The following is a 19941-nucleotide window of genomic DNA, read 5'->3' on the forward strand; positions in this document are numbered from 1 at the left end:
GGTAAATGAAAATAAAAACACCAAACTTTTATAAGTATTTACTTTTTAGTTTTATTTACTGTAAACAAAATGAGTCTTCAGACTCTGATAATGTATAAAAGATTTTTTCTAAGGTAACACATAAACTTAACTGACTAATAATAGAAACTTAAAAATCTCACTGAATGGTCACAGCACTGCCGATTTTCTTTTGAAAAATAAATCATGAACCAACATAGTATTAAGCTTCTATGTTAAATTAAGCTTTACATATACCTAAAAATGAACTTTCAACTAGTTATCATAACAGTTTACAGTGTCATCTCATCAACAAATGTTCCTTTTAGAGAGAAAATTCACAAATTAAAAAAAAAAACTTAAGTAACTACAGAAGTGAATAAGGGAACATCCAAAAAAATACTACTCCTTCATGAAGTGGGTTAAAATATAATAATGCTGATTAACCTTTAAAGATTTGACAGTGTTAATCAACTTCTTCAAAGTTCTCAAATTCACAGTCAGAAGGCTCATCTCCAATTGGCAGAAATCTATTTGTTTTCTTGTAAAGGTCATTCTGATAGTTTGATAAAGTCACTAGTACAGGTTTAGTGGCAATCTGAACACGACTCAACTTTAGCTTTTGTGTTAACTTGAATATTTCTGAATCCGGGCAATGAGAACATTTCCTGTAGCTGGCTGTGTGTTCCCCTTCACAATTGGCACATTTTGGAGGCTCATTAGGGTCCTTTTTGCATTTTGAAGATAAATGTTTCCCCGCACACTTGACACATCGGATCTGACCGTGGCAGTAGCGCTGAGAGTGGCCCCACTTCTGGCAGCGGTGACACTGTCTAGGCTTTGGTATAGGATGTTCCATTTTTACTGACTGGCCCATTAACGTCTCAACTTGCATGAGCTTCTCACCTTCCTCAGTTGGAACTATGACTAACACTAATAGGGGATGCTCTTTATTTGTCTGTTTTGTATGCATTTTGTGCAATCTTACTACAGGTATTTTAAGAGACTCAATATCTGCCTTGAGTGCATTCAAGCAGGTATCTTTAGCCAAGCCTCTGATGACAATTTTGACTTTACGGTGATCTGGATTTCCATATGTGTGATATGGCAATTCATTGATCTTTAAATATTGTATCAAGCGCCTCTGGTCTTCAAATGAGGCACACTTGATTTTGGTGTAATTTCGTCCATTATGTGGCTGGTAAAATTTCAAACCAGCTAATAGCAACTTGTGAACGTGTTGTTGAAAATCCACAGGTTGATGCAAAAATATTGGGGGTATTTTAAGATATTTTTTTTGTTGATCTTTACTTTCATTTTGATTCACATCAAGGAGTTCCTCAGGCTGAGCAGGCTTTGTTCCTTCCACTTTCTCATTGGAAAGTTTTGATATTTGGCACTCTTTAAGAAAGTGACTTAGTTTTTTCTTATTTTTCTTCTGTTTTCGTGAAGGCATTGTTACAGATCTGAAAATAACGTATTAATTATTACCTACTTTAGGAACCAGTGGTTTGATATTTTTAAACTAAGAACTATAAATGTATGGCTAGTTTCGATAGAATTTTATGGATTTAATTCAATTTGAAGAAAGGTGCAACAAGTCTAGTAGGTATGCAAAACAAAAATGAGGGTGGACTAAAAGTTAATTCTGAATTTACTTCTTTAAACAATGCGTTACCTAATTATTTATTTCAAAGTTTCGCAAATTCAACTTTTAAGTAATCTTTTTTTTATTCAATGGCTATTTTTCGTAATTAAATGCAGATTGCAAACAACTATTCAAACAATACAAATCGTCAACAGTCGAAATTGAATTGACCATGACAATTTACTTTGACAGTGGGGCGTATGTTGACAGATATCACAGATAAGGAAATGTTGCGTTTCGTTCGTGCTCATACCTAATAGTACCTAACAAAAGGATCACTTAGGCCTCATACGCACGAGCGCTTTTACAACGCCCGTTAAAAAAGCGTTTGAATGACAAAAATGGATGTGTAGTTATTTACACCATGGCGGTGGCACTTTTTATTAAACGATAGATCTAATTTAGCGTATGTGGACGGATTCAAGTGCTTTTCTAACGCGCGTTGAAAAAGCGCTCGTTAGTATGAGCCCTTAAAGGTCTCGTAACTAGGGTATAAAATCCAAAAAACCGTTTCTGAGAGAACAGGGGGTCCGGCGCTTTGGTCCGGCGAGCCAAATTAGCGTTTGCGTCTGCACGGCCTTATTTGTATTTGATCGGACAATTTAAGGCGTATCCAGATTAGTAAATTTTTCGCCAATCTGATTCAATTGCCTGATCGAATCAGGAGGTGTGGATGCAAATACCATTCATTTCTGATTAAATCAACCGATTTGATCAGTCCCGTCTGGATACCACTTTAATCAGATTAGCGAAAAAATGTCCAATTTGGCCTGTGCTTGTGCCTTTAATTATACACTCGGCGTCAAAAAAATCGCACCTCGCCAAAAATTCGTTTCATGCAAATATAGCTCTTATCTAATGCATTGTACCCTGTCAATATTGGTATCATTTGAAAGCGCAATTAATGAACTTTGAAAAAATTAATCGTCACTGTCCGTAAAAACAACCATCGCCGAACATAGGCGTTTTGTTTAAAAAAGGGCTGAAATCCAATTTTAATCGGTCCGTTGTTGTGCAATCCGGGACGGGTATAAAATGGAGGATAAAGGTTAATTATGGTTTATTCGCTCTCCAGAGGTCACTGAGGTTACTAATGAACCGTTACAGCAAGAAAACACCCTTGGACATGGATACCAGGCCAGAAGGAGCAGCTTAAGAGGTGGCACTGCTGCAAACAAGACTATGGCAGTAAGAAGTTGCTGAAATATTTAACATAAGCGGTTTCCGAGTGCGTCGAGTCTTGCTGGGGTTCCAGGTGACTGGTGGTTACATCAGGAGGCCTGGACCTGGAAGACAACGCTGCAGCAGCAGCTTCAAACAGCTCAAAAACCAGCAGTAAGCATCTCTACGATCGGAAGAAAGCCGGAAGAGAAGAGGATGTTGCCCCGTTGAGCTGCTACAAGCCCCCAATTAAAGCAATAGCATCGAATAGCCAAGAGGAAATTTTGCCGACTGCACAAAGATTGGACGTTTGAACAATAGAGGAATATCCTCTTTTCCAACGAGACGAGGGTGTGCCTTTACACCAACGACAGGTGCAGGGGGGAGTGTAGGAGGCAGGGAGACCAATTTACGCAAGCCTGCACTGAAGAGACCGTCTGCTTAGGGGACGGATCTCGCATGTTCTGGGGCGGCATTTCGATCGACGAGTAAACTGATCTCCTGTGCATTTCCCGCACTGAAGGTGGTCACAGCCAGGGATCCCTGACTGCTCGGCGTTCCATAACGGTATTCTTGGAGGAGCATGTGATCCCATATGATGGTTTTGTTGGATCCAACTTCCAGTTTATGCATGACAACGCCCGCTGTCACACTGCGTTGTTTGTGTGAGACTAACTGTGGGAGGTTGGGATCACCCTAATGGAGTGGCCAGCAAGGAGCCCTGACCTGAACCCAATCGAACATCACTAGGATCAGCTAAACGGGCGGGATCGGTCGTCTGATCCTGCTCCTGCCACTCTCGACAGGCTTCAAAACGCCATTATTGAGGAGTGGAACAACTTTTCTCAAAAACGCATCGTGGCACTCATGACAGTCATGACTGATCACATGGAAGCTACTCGGAGGGCAAGAGGAGGCAGCACTAGGTTTTAAGTTTAGTTTTAAGTTTGTTTTTTTCTGAATCTGTTGATTTTGTAGTGTTTTTATTCTTTGCAAATTTTAACCAGAATACACGTCGATTCGTTTTTCCTGAAAATTTTCTTTTTGTATGGGGTAGATCGTCCATTTTACGACATTTTCCAATAGAGAGTTTCATAACCTTTCAAATAAGGCCCCATAGTCTTATCTTGCCTTATATAATATAAGGTTTAAAACCGCTTGAAAGAAAAATGTTAAGATGTGCGATTTTTTTGACGCTGAGTGTATATGAGGAATATTTTTATCGAGCACTGAGGGTCCACCGCGACAATCGAAAATCGAAATTGAAATTTAATTATTTGCCTCTCTGCTATTCGTAAAATTGAGCGATAGAGAGGCAGATATTAACAAAATTTCGGTTTTCGTTTATGGCGGTAGGTTCCTCTGGTTAACCGTTCCCGCTCGTAAAGGACTCTGTGTCATTCTTAAATCTCCAAAAGATCTCATCCAAAAAACATACAATGACCATTGTACTATTCCAGGCGAGTACCGAGTGATTAAAATTGGTTTGTTTTTTTCACAACAATAAATTTCGCAATGCTCTGATACACTTTCTGCAACAACAATAGAACGCGCCAGCAATAGAAATCTTACAGGCCGTCTTAACATTTTTTATTTACGCCCGAGACAGTGCAACGCGCAGCTGGTCGAGCACGTGCGCAAACTTGCCGCCGGCGGTGGCTCCTACATCAATCTTCTCTACCTTTGCCTATTTTGCGCAATATTATCATGTCAACTCCCCATTCAACTTTACTATCTACATTCATAACAATAAGCTTCAAATTTAAACGGTGTGCTAAGGCGTTTATGACGTGCCGTTTTTATGAATTCCGTGTCTACTGTAGACAATGAAGGCATTCAGTGTCTGGACAATGCGAGGATCCCTGTATTGGGCGATTAGCTGAATTTATATAACGGTTCCTATCTTGAAGACGTCGCTGTCGCATCTCCACGACGGGTAATATGAGGATTCTTGTTCCTATTGCTAACTTAACCAGTATAAGTGGACTCGAGATCCGTAATAACTTCAGAACAATTGGTGATGCCGCTTGTACTGGCTTACTTCAACAATCGCCTCGCCTTCTCTGAACGCGATAGGAACAGCGACTGTTGTACAAAAGGAAGTAACGGACTGTCTTCACCACTGAATTGTGTTACTTTAGAAAGAGGGCAAAATGAATCACGTTGTATAATACCTAATGTAGCTCGATAAGAAGGGTTGGGGAGATATACAACGGACACGGATTTTTTACCGGTTATCTTCTAACGGTTTTTCTGTTTATTGGTACACAACTCGTAATATACGGGACATTTGAACTGTGGTGGTCGGTACTTCGTAATTTACTTTCAGTAAAGTGATAGCTGTAGTTTACAAATACCCACGTTGGATTGCCGGGTTTGAAGACAATCAATCTTCTCAATCAATTAGTTAACTGCATAAGAAGCTATCAATATTAATAATATAATATTAATAAAAGCCTTTATTAACAATCTTACTTACATACAATCATATTTCAAGTAGGTATCTATATATTATATATTCTTAATGTTTAGATACATGTTTACCTATTTTAAATTATTTCTTATTTTTTTCTTTTGGAACCGGTTATTTAGTTTCTGTAGATTGTCTTGCTTTGCAGCATAGGCTATCAATATTACCTAGACTTTAAACAACAGCGATCCAAAAATACAAAAATAAAGACGACTTCGCCATTTTAAAGCTAAAGTGCACTCGGAAAGCTACCTCAATATCTCTCGCATTTTGACGTACCGTGGCATGGTGGCGTCAGACAGCCGTCACCGCTGAATGCTGGATGTCGATTGCTTGCTTTGACGTCGGCTTTGACACCGATATCGTATCGGACCCCGTGAAAGGGCTAACTGCGACTAATTGGGCGCTGTGCGGACGAGAGGGTAGAGGTAGGCAATTAAGCACCTTGTGATTCAGAATTTGTCGTGACACAGATGTGTTAACCTCGATACATATCTTAACTTAAACCTGATTGGCCTATTTGTACAAGCTTTTATTTACCTTTCCCTGGTATTAGTATGTATGTTAGTTAGTGTGGCTCAAGTCTTGAAATATAAATTTGACCCATATGGAAGATATTTAGCTGAAATTTTGCACAAGTAACTTTTACTTAACTGTGACGCAGTGGGCAAAGTTATGTTAATGGGCAAAGTTTTATAATTTAACGGTATGTGTACTAGGTCTAAATGCTTGTTAGGCAATACCTGAATAATCGCACTAATTAGCTAGCTAGGCTAATAATTTGCAAGTTACGCAATGCTTAGCTTTGTTCACTGTTTGATGTTAAATTAAATCATCTGGAACCTCATTCCCCAATGTGCTTGCAACGTATCAAAATAACGAATATGTGTTGGCGTAGCTTGCTTTCACTTGCTCTCAAGCTTGGTCAAATGTGTCAAAGCCAGAGGGACTGAAATACAGTCATAGATATTACTCCTTAGCTTAGTGCTTTCCCGTATGCATTCTAAGGGAAGGGAAGGGAGGGATGTTTTGCTTTCTACAAGTGTATTTTATTATATAGACTAGAAACCTAACCTAATCTAGACTTCCCTATTACATATAATATAATTTAAATAAATAAAATGTACCTACATGCCTGGGTGGGTGCATAAAATATTGCTCATATAGTAATTATGATTGTTGGTACAGTATTAGGTAGACAGAATGTACTACTAGTATTAATTAAAATTTCTATTTTGTTAATGAGACGGTACATCAATAACAATTTTTTTTTATTTTTTTTTTTATTATGAATGGGCTTACTCATGGCCACAGACTAGCCGATGCGTAGACGTGGCCTACGATGGAGCGAGATTATCTAAATAGCAGACTGCATTACGGATTTATACTGCCCGTATTGCTCTAATGGTACTGATCCATATAGTTAAGCCACTTCTAATCGAGATAATGGAAATTGGCGTCAAATCACAATGGACAGTTGTTGTCTAGTCAATGAAGCGCCTAAGTACCGACTAAAATTGTGCATGCGTGCATTCGCAGTTAGGTAGTTAATTTCAGTAATTTGCAGGCACGTTCCACATTCAATATTATTTGGTACTACATATATCGTGACATTCGTGACAAATCAATAAACATTAATATTAATTTATCCGTATTATATACAACTTTATTTTATAACTCAATAGTTGATCTTACAGATACTTGATTCACACACGGACATTTTAACCACGCCTGTACCGTAAAAATGTGGTAATTTCAGCTTGCTTCATCTCTTTTAATTATCTCTTGGTTTGTTTAATTACGCTTCGATTTAAATCAATCGGGCTTGCAAACGAGATTACTGAACTCTTTGGAGATTAATTATTTATTTTGAAAAGGCCAATTAAATCAAATGGTAATTGAATTTTGTGTCTGAATAGGTTTAAAGGAAACTGGGGTATTGATGAGCGACATCGGTGGATACAAAACGAAGCGAATGACCCGGTGTAATTCTGTTACGTACGATTCATCAAACGACCGGAGTAGGGTCCGTCTTCTAGAGGCAAAGGATTTAGAACCTTCGAGATGTTGTTTTACATTTCATAATTTAAACGGCCCTAATTCAACAAACCGGTCAAGTGCGAGTCGGACTCGCGTTCCAAGGGTTCCATAAGTCCGACTTACGCTTGACTGCACATTTCTAATAGGTTTTCCTGTAATCTATCGGTAAAGTACTAATTTGTATATTTTTTTCAAAATTGTAAACCTAGTACTTTCAGAGATAAAGGGGGGGGGGAATGGTCGGACAGACAGACAGACGCACGAGTGATCCTATTAGGGTTCCGTTTTTTCCTTTTGAGGTACGGAACCCTAAAAATATCAGTCGAACACTAAAAACTTATAAATAAAAAAAAAATGACCTAAGTCGTAGTCGCTCTGTAGGGCCCAGAAGACAGGCCGCATTGCCCCGCTGGGTGGCAGTGGTGATCAAATTCATGATCCAAATTGATATCAAATACCTAATACATATGTATATGTAGTACGAAACTTCGTGCCAAAGTACATTATTAAATAGAAGATTCGGCAGCAGTCTACAATGTCCCATTAGCCCATTAAACAGCTGTCAAACGCTGTCACTGCTGTCAGCTACTAGTTAAGTAGTAGCGGCAAGTCGTGTCGCTACATCACACACGGACATTTTAACCACGCCTGTACCGTAAAAATGTGGTAATTTCAGCTTGCTTCATCTCTTTTAATTATCTCTTGGTTTGTTTAATTACGCTTCGATTTAAATCAATCGGGCTTGCAAACGAGATTACTGAACTCTTTGGAGATTAATTATTTATTTTGAAAAGGCCAATTAAATCAAATGGTAATTGAATTTTGTGTCTGAATAGGTTTAAAGGAAACTGGGGTATTGATGAGCGACATCGGTGGATACAAAACGAAGCGAATGACCCGGTGTAATTCTGTTACGTACGATTCATCAAACGACCGGAGTAGGGTCCGTCTTCTAGAGGCAAAGGATTTAGAACCTTCGAGATGTTGTTTTACATTTCATAATTTAAACGGCCCTAATTCAACAAACCGGTCAAGTGCGAGTCGGACTCGCGTTCCAAGGGTTCCATAAGTCCGACTTACGCTTGACTGCACATTTCTAATAGGTTTTCCTGTAATCTATCGGTAAAGTACTAATTTGTATATTTTTTTCAAAATTGTAAACCTAGTACTTTCAGAGATAAAGGGGGGGGGGAATGGTCGGACAGACAGACAGACGCACGAGTGATCCTATTAGGGTTCCGTTTTTTCCTTTTGAGGTACGGAACCCTAAAAATATCAGTCGAACACTAAAAACTTATAAATAAAAAAAAAAATGACCTAAGTCGTAGTCGCTCTGTAGGGCCCAGAAGACAGGCCGCATTGCCCCGCTGGGTGGCAGTGGTGATCAAATTCATGATCCAAATTGATATCAAATACCTAATACATATGTATATGTAGTACGAAACTTCGTGCCAAAGTACATTATTAAATAGAAGATTCGGCAGCAGTCTACAATGTCCCATTAGCCCATTAAACAGCTGTCAAACGCTGTCACTGCTGTCAGCTACTAGTTAAGTAGTAGCGGCAAGTCGTGTCGCTACATGACTTCGGTTTTAGCCCGCAACTCCCGTGACGTCATCTTCCATTCCCTTTGATAACGCAGGCGACAGATATCAGAGGCACCATAACACTGATAATTTGAGAACTAACTTTCAGTGCTCTTCCTAACTACCTACCTACCTAGTATAGTTCAAGAAGAATGGAAATAGATACCTAATTACTTTTTGTTTACAGACGCGACTTTATTTGACGTCCTTCTATATATATAGTTGCTCATTAGTAAGATTCCAAAATACCGCGGTAACAAGGTGAAGGGTCTAAGAATTGATTTTATGACGACATTGTCATACATTACTCATATACTTCCACCCAAAGACTTTACTTCATAACCTGTGGCCGCCCAAAAGCTGGCGGCAAAAACACCCCAGGTTAATGTCAATAAGGTGTCATATTGGCTATCGGCGCGATTCGGAAAATGAATTAGAGATTCTCTCCCATTCCCGAATCACGCCGTATGTGTACAAAAGCGGTGCCGCGGGATGCCCACACCATTTATTTTTTGAAATCAAAAAATTTACTTCCCTTCCCCATCTCTTCATACGTAACCATTTGCAATCGAAGAACTCTTTGACGTTTAATCCGCCTACGATAGCTGTTGGAATCGTACGTCAGATGCGGGCGGCACGCGTTCAACCACTTTCGTTAATTGTTTTCCTTACATAATGAGTCCCCCTATCACTTAATTATTCATGCCCGTCTAATAAAACCCGACTATGTACGGTTTTAATCGAGCCACCCTTGCAAATTGAAACCGTTATCCAAACAATTACTCTGTAATGGGGATGTATTGAATTATTTTGTCTTGTAATTATCAATCCATTGATGCGCGTGTTTGCTATGGGAAAGCGGATATATGCTCATGACTTGATTGCCGTTAATTGTCGCTTCGCTTTGATCTCTAGAGTGTAAATTGTATATTGTCTGAGTGATATTTGGAGTGGATTAAATTTGTGCTTTAGGTATGATGACACCCTGGTTTATTAGATACTTATCTTATTCAATGGCTATCTATCAATTACATATCATTGATCCGAGCCGTATGCTACTGTACATGGCTACTGTATAACTGTATGCACGATGACTGTGTGCAGGAAAGTGACATCAACTTGGCTGTTATGGCTCCCCTACTGTAGTTATTTATTTGAAAGTTGACAGATGCCTTTAGTCCCCCGCCCCACATTTCGCAAAATAGCAAATATGAAAATAAATATCTGATATATCTAAGTAGCCCACACTTGAGAAAATATAACTGACTGCAGAAGAAAAATCTAAGATGGGACCTAGTCACTCTAGATCTAATAGACCCATAAACGAATTCTTATACATATATCTTTACTTAAAACTTACATAATGAACAAAATTTCGTTATTCACGGCTTTAATGATACCTCTTTACTATGTCTAAACCCTATTAAGCTAGGATCACACAAAGACTAATGTGTCAACGCTGGCATCCATGAAAAATTGAGAGTCGTGTGAACGCCGGGCGCCGGTGCGGGTATGCGGGTGGCGCGTGCCACCGACACCCGGAAACAGGGAGCCAAATGGACTTTACTGTACTAGAGCAGTAACCAACATACGCCTTTTCAATGTGCGTGTAACAGACAACCCGCTTGGAGCAAAATTGACATAAGCGCACTGGGAAGGTAACCAACTTAAGCTTTTCCATAAGCGCGCGACAGATACCGCACTGACAAAAATCACATTCCAATTGTATGCACGGAAATGTTTTTAAGGAATGGGAGATGTTCCGATAGTTTTTAGATTTCCGTGATTTTGGTGAAAATCGTCTAACATGAAGCTTAGTTCGTTCAGACAGTGTATCTGTAACAATTTTTAAGTTATTTCGCTTTTACTGAACTGTGACGCGGTGGGCAAAGTTATGTTAAAGGGCAAAGTTTTATACATTTACGGTATTTACGGTAAGCTATTACTATGATGTGAATATATTAATTATTTACAAAGGGCTTAGGCCTCTTATCGTACAAAGTTGTATATAGATAATACATATATATACAAAAGTTAACACCCTTCTGTTTAAATGGGGGGTTTTAAAAACACAAATTCAAGATGACAATTAAATACTGCGAATAATGTTGACCCTTTTCAAGAGACAAAGTTAGGAGCGGAGTCGGGAGCGACACCAGAAGGAGAATATTAATTGGGCATTACAATTAAATAAGGAAGTTAATTGGCAAGGAGAATCCGCACATCCGACGCAGGCCGGCAACTGACATATTGCTCTAAATGTCGGAGACGATCCCAACATTTATATTCCCGGCCCGATCCGATCCCAGATAATGCTTTTACAATAACGACCTCAAGATGACGACGAATTCGATTACAATACGGAACGCTTTCTTATGCCTCTATTTATTATGGAAATTTTATTACTTACTATTCCGACGGAATTTGAAATTTTACATTTGAAAAAAATACACAATGGTAGAATTACTTATGAATCGGTAGAGTAGATTTTTTAGATAGGTTATTTTAGATTTGCCTTTTTAATGTTGACCTTAAATTCTTAAAAGGAACATAGCTCGTTCCCTCAAAATTGGTTTTAGAATAGGATAACAGACTAGTAACGAGCGTTACGAGCGTAGTAGTAAAATTTACGACAACCATTAAGTATTCGGCGAGCTAAACATTTTTCAGCATTTTCGTTTAGGTATCTATGTCGGCGGCCGATCGTAAGATCAGGCAGATCGTAATGTTCCTGTGTATTGTTTTGAGGATAGTCACATTAAACCAATATATAGGTAAGATAGGTTCGTTAGGTTGCTTCAGATGCCCGAAGGGCAAACTGCCCAGAAATAGGAGCCCCGCGTAGCGGGGCTCCGTCGACTAAGGGAACGAGTCAAGGATTTTCACGTTTCACGATATGCCTAGGAATTTCACGATATGCCTGATCTTACGATTGGCCGCCGACATCTACATTAGGTGTATACTGATGCCTAGCATTAAGGAGTGATAAGTAGGTTAATACATATCAGAATCTGAACTGGAAATGGACGTGGTAATAGACGTTTCGTTTGTGTTAATGTTAATATACAAACGTTATACTTAAGTGTTGCTTTTTCTACCTTTATCTTTATATCCTCATAATCGTGTTCAGGTTTAAATGATGAAGTTGTAAAAAAATACTTTTAACATCTAATCACTAACGAAAGTGTTTATTTTAAATAAACTGATACTATTACTGATAAACTGCTATACTTAATATTTAATAGTTATAGAATGTTTAACACACTTATAGGTACCATTCACAATTGCTAATTAATGTTAAGTAACCCTTCCTAGAAACAGCTCACGTTTATGCTGCTATCTCTTGTATTTAACATGTAAATTAGCTATTAAAAAAAATTGGAACTAAGCTGATCACAAGATAATGGGTACAACTTTGCAATTCGACTCTGAACTTATCCGTAGCAATACTGAGCTGGCACTTGAGACCGAGTTCTGTCTCGAGAACCAATCATCACCATTTGTAGTTATCTTAATATTTTAAGAAGGTATTTGGAACTTATCGCCTGTGTCTGAACGCTTGAAACGTGCGATAACTGGATTGAATTAGAGCTTATTCACTATTCTGATTGCTTTTCGAGAACATGACTAGAGGTTAGATTAGGTCCTAAGTACCTACTTGAAGGTTGCCATTATACAGTAGGTATACAACATTGTTTTGAGACTAATTTTAATTTTTTAATTAAAAATGCTTTAAGAGTTTATTTTTATGGTGTCCACAGGTAAAACCGTCCATAGTACCTAAATCATTACTATAATGATTATAAATATAAACTAAAGTTACTTATCTTAAATACATCACATTTAAACATACCTATTTGATAAAGGAAATATCTTATACCTAATTAACTAACTAGATAAAAACATATAAGAAATTAGTTCCAGTCATATTATATTTAATCGTCGGAATTTACATTAGCTGATTAGTTGCAAATGTTTGTTTAGCGCCAAAGGCAGATACGATATCTAACATTTATTTAGGAATAATTTACTACAGTTTTTTTTTAATGAGTGTTGCGGGTACCCCGCGGCGAGGGAAGTGATTTAAATATTTTAGCAAAAAATAGGTTGTGTTGCTTTCGAGTGGCTCTTACTAAGCGACAACAAACACTTTTGTTTGTCTGAATGTGGCAATGCGATAACTTTGTTTTTAAATTATTAAAATTTTGTTTAAAACTTTTGAAGTGGAAGTTTTAAGTTACGGGCCTTGGTGTTATTCTCAATTAGTTATAATGTATAATCTGTTTCATTTTAAATTGTGTATTTGTAAGCAATAAAACATACATTAACTAATTGAGGGTTGTAAAATTTTATAAATAAGAGGGGTACGTGTCTGAGGATTAAGTATAATCTTATGTAAACAGAGTGTGAGAATATGTTATGTCTTCAGATTTTATTAATTGCGCTATCTTATTACAAAAGCATTGAAATATCTGTAGATTGATATCGCGCGTTTATTTTCTTCTCCCAAACATTTCAATATATTTCGCGGAAGCGTCCTTGTGCCTCAATCTCTATGATGCCGGTATATAGGATTGTAGGGTGTTGTGTTTCGGTTCCAGGGTACAATGCCGATTCCCGCCCAAGAATAATAAAACGATTTATTAGGGCCAAGTCATGTTATTATCTAGATATTATTTACATTCGATCATACACATGTATGTACATATATGTTAGTCTATAAGATATTTGTAGTACGGCCTTGTTTTGTGTGACTATTTGCCTTCATAAGTGGCATCTATCACGTTGCCTCTCAATAGGTCTATTGGATATGATTAGTTAGTAATGGGGTTGGCAACTGTCAAAGGTTTGCATAGATGGCGCCATCATAGCTTGCCCCTTTTTCTATGAGATTTGGCTTAAAGGGCTGGTATACAAGGTATTAAAAAAACAAAAATTTGACATAATTCTAGGGATTGACGGGGCAAGCTATGATGGCGCCATCTGCTAAAAACTTCCACCGGCCAACCCCATTAGGAGCGTGCTCGGAACTGAAACATGTACCTATAGGTAGTACAATGAAGGATGTAGGTAGTATTTGTAAAAACGTGTAAGAGTCGCCCAACTCTGCATGACATTTGAAATGACAAAGTGTGGCGATGCCATTATCAAAAGTCATTTTTTTATGAATATATGACCAGGGGTCGGAAACCGGTATTTGCTCCATACAAAAATACCGGTATTATTGCGTTCTTTTTCGTTCTTTGGTTTATTATTTCATTTTTAATGGGACAATCTAATAACACAAAGTTGTTACCTTAATACAAATACAAATACAAATACAAATACAAATACAAATTCTTTATTTGCCAGAATACAGTGAATATGTAGATGGTGACTTAAAATTAGTAGTACAGTGTACTCTACTCACAATTGAGCATGCAAAACTTATAATAGGTACATAATGTCATGCGATCAAATTAAATAATTGAAATAGCAGAAACCACAATAAAATAAATTACAAATCATTAAGTCAATCAAGCTGGATAAATTATTCTGAGACATTTAAAATTACATACAATTAGTCAACATCATACTCGTATTCGTCATTATTCATATTCAAGAATTCACTTATGGAGTAAAAGCATTTATTTAATAGCCATTTAGATAGTAATTTTACATGATTCAGTCCCACGTAAAGAGCATAAAATAATTCAAAATGTTGGGCTAATTCGGGGTTTTAAAAAAATACCGGTTCCGAGCCCTGTATATGACGCTTATGACTCAAAGTTAGCTTGGACAGAATCTAAGTACCGAAATTTTTAAGTTATGGTCGTAATCTCAGGTCACGCACCAAATATACCTACCCACTGAAATATACCTACTAAATATCTAGTAAGTATAATGCAACATACATTATAGATAATACATCTTGTACCATACAACTTATACTCATATATTTTAGTGCGAATGACGCACCGTAAAACCACTCAACTGTACCTATAGTTCATTCTCAAAAAGTTCAATATGGGTATAGTTAGACCAAGATAAGTCTGTAGCGATTTTGCCACGCAGTGCAAGTGTTATTTACACGTCATAATTTGATAGAAGTTTGACGTTTAAAATAACACTAGCACTACCTGGGCTATCGAAATCACTGCAGACTTTTCTTAGTCTCACTCTATTAAGTACTTATACCGATGTGCTTTTTGGTTTTGTTTGGGTTGTGTTTTGTCCATCTTAAAAAATAGTTTGCTAGAGAACTACGAAATTCATTAATATCCTGCCTGTATCATATTCCTAAACTCTGGGCCCGATTCGGATTTTGAAATAGACATATATTAGATATCTTTTACACATCACCAAGATACGATAACGATATGTTTAAGATCTAACCTGTCAAATTTGATATTTGCGCGATTCTGGATCTGGAGATACTCTTGAAAGATTTCCACAGGATATGACTTAGAGATCTAATTCACATTTAATAGATATCTTACTCTATCTAAAGTAAAAGTGACATTGGTTGCCCGAATTGGGCTGCAAAAGAGAACTAGTTGATATCTAAACTATAACGTATCTAGAATGGATCTAGTACGTGTCGTCTCTTGTGAATATCTTGAAGTTCGAATACGGCAGTTTGTCTAAGTATCCATTTAACACATCTTTACATTCATATCAATATCACAGGTATTGTAACAGCTAGAGATAAGTAAAAGCATAATGAAGCAATTCGCAACGCCGGGCGCAAAGAAATAACACTAAAACACCGATTCAACATCCCGCATCGTAACCGTACAAGCCTTTTTGCTCTAGCGCCGAAATCGCGCAATTCCGATGTCTAGGCAGCTGGGGAGGCAAATTGCAGTCGCACCTTGCACCTCGCCCGATTCCCACGATGCCAGGGTGTCCCCGGGTAGGTATAATAATGGTTGGGTTTTAGCAGGTGTGGCCACATGACGTTTTGCTGAAATCTGCCCCAAAACCCTTTTTCTCATGTGGCGCAGAAGTACCGTTTTTTGTCATTTATTGCAGTCATCAGCAATAGAAGTTACGTTCTTATTTGGAGCGCAATAAGAGCGCGTCATATATTTTTGCGGCCCTAGTTGTGTAAGATACTATTGCTGATGACTGTCCCTATAACACATTTTTAGTCATTTTTAGGGTTCCGTACCCAAAGAGTAAAACGGGACCCTATTACTAAGACTTCGCTGTCCGTCCGTCCGTCCGTCCGTCCGTCTGTCACCAGGCTGTATCTCACGAACCGTGATAGCTAGACAGTTGAAATTTTCACAGATGATGTATTTCTGTTGCCGCTATAACAACAAATACTAAAAACAGAATAAAATAAAGATTTAAATGGGGCTCCCATACAACAAACGTGATTTTTGACCAAAGTTAAGCAACGTCGGGAGGGGTCAGTACTTGGATGGGTGACCGTTTTTTTTTGCTTTTTTTTGTTTTTTTTTTTTGCATTGTGGTACGGAACCCTTCGTGCGCGAGTCCGACTCGCACTTGCCCGGTTTTTATTAAATAATACTTTAAGTTAAATAAAATTACCGTAAAGATAAAATAAATTTATACAAACTATTCATTAGGTACCCTATAAAGTTTTAAAACCACAAAAAGTTTTCTATAAGTAATAGGTATTCGTTAAAATTTCAACGGGCCAAAAACGATACTTCTGCTCTAATTGGGATTTTTTAGTGGGGTTGATTTTGCGATAACTTATATCGCGTATTTTTTGTCAATACGATGCTACTACACAATATCAATATCACTACACCTTATAAAACAAAGTCCCCCCGCTCTCTGTCTGTTTGTGTGTTGGTTGGCGATAAACTCAAAAACCACTGAACGAATTTTCACGCGGTTTTCACCTATCAATAGAGTGATTCTTGAGGAGGGTTTGGGTCTATAATTTGCTAACCCGTGCGGAGCCGGGGCGGTTTGCTGGTAAATAATATAACGCACGTATTTCTAAAGGGAGCACAAAATATGAGCACCCCATATAACCGGGCTGGAGCTAGCCACCGTGAAATCCTGCAGCTATAATAAATAGCAGCGCTGCTTATGAAAACGTTTAGCTGCATTAGCTTTGTCTCTGGACGATTTAATTGCAACCAGATATTAAATGTAAAATGAAAACTGTCCGGATAAGAGTTATTATGATTTTCTGCGTGGGATATAAGATATAATCTGGATAAAGAAATATTTATTTTGAGCACCGTTATGTAATTATAAACTTTAATTTAACTTTTAACTCTTTCGGTGTTTGTATAATGTTTTTCATATGCTTGGGTACGGTCGCGGTGACAGTAGATACAATTAACCTTAAAACGAAAAAGAGGCCAAGTGCGAGTCGGACTCGCGCACAAAGGGTTCCGTACTTCACTGCGTAATAACGCCTACGATCTTACCTACCTCTTGCCTCTACCATCAGTTGGCAGAGTATTTTTCACTTACTTTCAGTGAATAAACGTGCCGTGAGTAACGTTTTACGTTTCTTTACGGACTTATATACCTAACTTCACTCCACTCCAAACGATGCTGTCCCTTTCTAAGTATACTAAAAAACAGAGCAAGAGTTATATCGGAGTTTTATACAGCGCCTCTAGGATTCACCTAAAGAACTAAATAACAAAATTGACACATTTTCTCACGTCTACGTAATTTACTATCTATGCATCTCGCTCTCGCATATTAGTGCAAGTGAGATGCACAGAAAGTAATGTTACATATACTGATGGTAGCCGTGAATATGGAGGGTAGAGGTAAGGAGAATCCTTTATGACTTTATGAGAAAACTCCTTTATGGGAGAATATTTGCAAAAACTGGGCACGCTGTTATAATTATAGCTATTATAATAACACAATTACAGCTATTATAATTACAGCTATTATAATTTTTCTAAATCTCTCAAGAGTAGCGAAAAAAAGAAAACCCATAAACCTAGTTTTTCATTGTATCAACACCGTACTAAAAATCATGGAGAATGGAAGATATTCGTATTTACAAGTGGAAAAACGTTTTCTCTTTTTGTATGGACGATTACGTAGTATACTTCCCCCTTAAGGTTTTTGACGGACATTTTTTCATTATTAATTACATGGAGATTGTATTCCTTACCTCTACCATCCATTAAGAGCATTTAGAAGGGAGATGTCATCGCTGTCATTTTCTTTACAAAACAGTCCGCCGATTTTTGCGGGGGAGGGGACGTCAAATGTATTGCTATTTCTACATAATTTGTACGAAACGTACAAATAGCCATGTCAGTCTATACAAAAGTTTGCACAATTGTGCAAGTTTTTCGGCAGAGGGGTAAGTAATAATGTCAACAAAAAAATAAAGAGTATACCTTCGAGACTACTACGACTATGATATTTGATTTATTCGGTTGTCAATATAAAACAAATGTAGGTGTTCTTTCTTCTCGTATGAGATGCCATTACTATGTAGTCTTGCTTGAGATTAATAAACATTACCTATATGGTGTTAAAATAAACTTTTCTTTCCTGCTTGGAACCCTAATCCTAAATCCTAACAGTAAGCACTCAATGGCCACTCCAGTTATTAAATGCTCTAAGACCAATTTTGTCACTATGTTACTGACTCAACCTTCATTCTACAATTTTTTAAAGATTTGACATTGCCATAGTTACGAAAATAATAAACACATCAATGTTAGTAAACAATGTATAAATTAAAATATATTGTATTCAAGACAAAAATTGCAAAATATGAGAATTACGTAAACATCATTAATAATCGAGTTAAAATTATGACTTTGCGTGTTAAAAAATAGGAAGCAAAGTATACGGCGCGATTATACAGGCTACTTTTGGCTACATATTTGTTACCTATGACGAAAATAGCACACACATGAGAAGAAATCTTAAAATATCAAAATAGGTATGTATTATAATGGTCCGCTTCAGTCCGCATCATGACAGCGGCCGGCTCCTACTGCTAAGTAACATTATCTAATAGAGTATGCGGAAAGAGAAGAGTCGTGAAATTTAGGGGAGCCCATACATTATACCTACGACTCTTCTCTTTCCGCACAAACCCTACGTATGACCTTAATAGCGATCTTAATTTTATAGTACCTATATGATCTCGAGTATATTTCAGTGCCAAGCGCCCCATTTCCAATACAAAATGAACCCACGCAGCGGGTTTTTGGCAATAAATGTGTTTAAATCTTATTTAAATTTTCAGATTCTGAACCACCAGCAAAAGTTTTTGAAGAAAGTTGTATATTTCCTGTTACCAAGTTTACATGAAAAACGATTACCTAGGTACCAAACACAATAATTTGAACAACGGAAAATAAAATAATACTTACTTAGTACTTAAAGAAAAATAAATAAACTCACAGAACATTTGTATGTTTTATTTTATTTAAGATAATAATGCTTAATTAAATACGTAGCAATTCTTGTGTAAATATTATAATAGGTCTTGCGGTATGTTCTTACTATGTGTTATGTGCGGGAGCAACAAAAACAGCAACATGTCTATGTACCGCTCCTTGTATTGAGCCTTAATTCTTAATACATATGTAACTTCTAATGCATACGCATGCATACATGATGCAATCCGGGTTTTCATGGAAATGTTGTTTTCAATCAGCTTCTTGCCTAAAACCAAAAACTGCTCGTAAGCAATGTGATTTTCGCAAATGTAGCAGTAGAAATAGGAAAATATGATGTCAAGTATAACTCATTACCTTTGCACTAAATCAGCCTTTTATCGAACTATTAATTGATTTATCCCTTAAAGTTTTGCTTGAAGTTCACATACTGTTATAAATTTATACATATTACGTTGAAAATTGCATTAATATTCGTGAAAAATCTGCGTATTTGTTGTGTTTATAAGTTGACAGAAATGTCACGTTGGAAACGCACGTATTTTTCCATAACATCTGTCACGTTTACTCGCGTAAAGTATTTACGCAGAATAATTCTGGCTCAGTTTTCATTATATAATTAGAAAGAGAGCGTTTTAGGTGTGAAGTTAGGCAAGTATGGAAAACTCGCGTAAAAACGTT

This window comes from Cydia fagiglandana, chromosome 5, assembly GCF_963556715.1.
Source record: "Cydia fagiglandana chromosome 5, ilCydFagi1.1, whole genome shotgun sequence".
Lineage (NCBI taxonomy): Eukaryota > Metazoa > Arthropoda > Insecta > Lepidoptera > Tortricidae > Cydia > Cydia fagiglandana.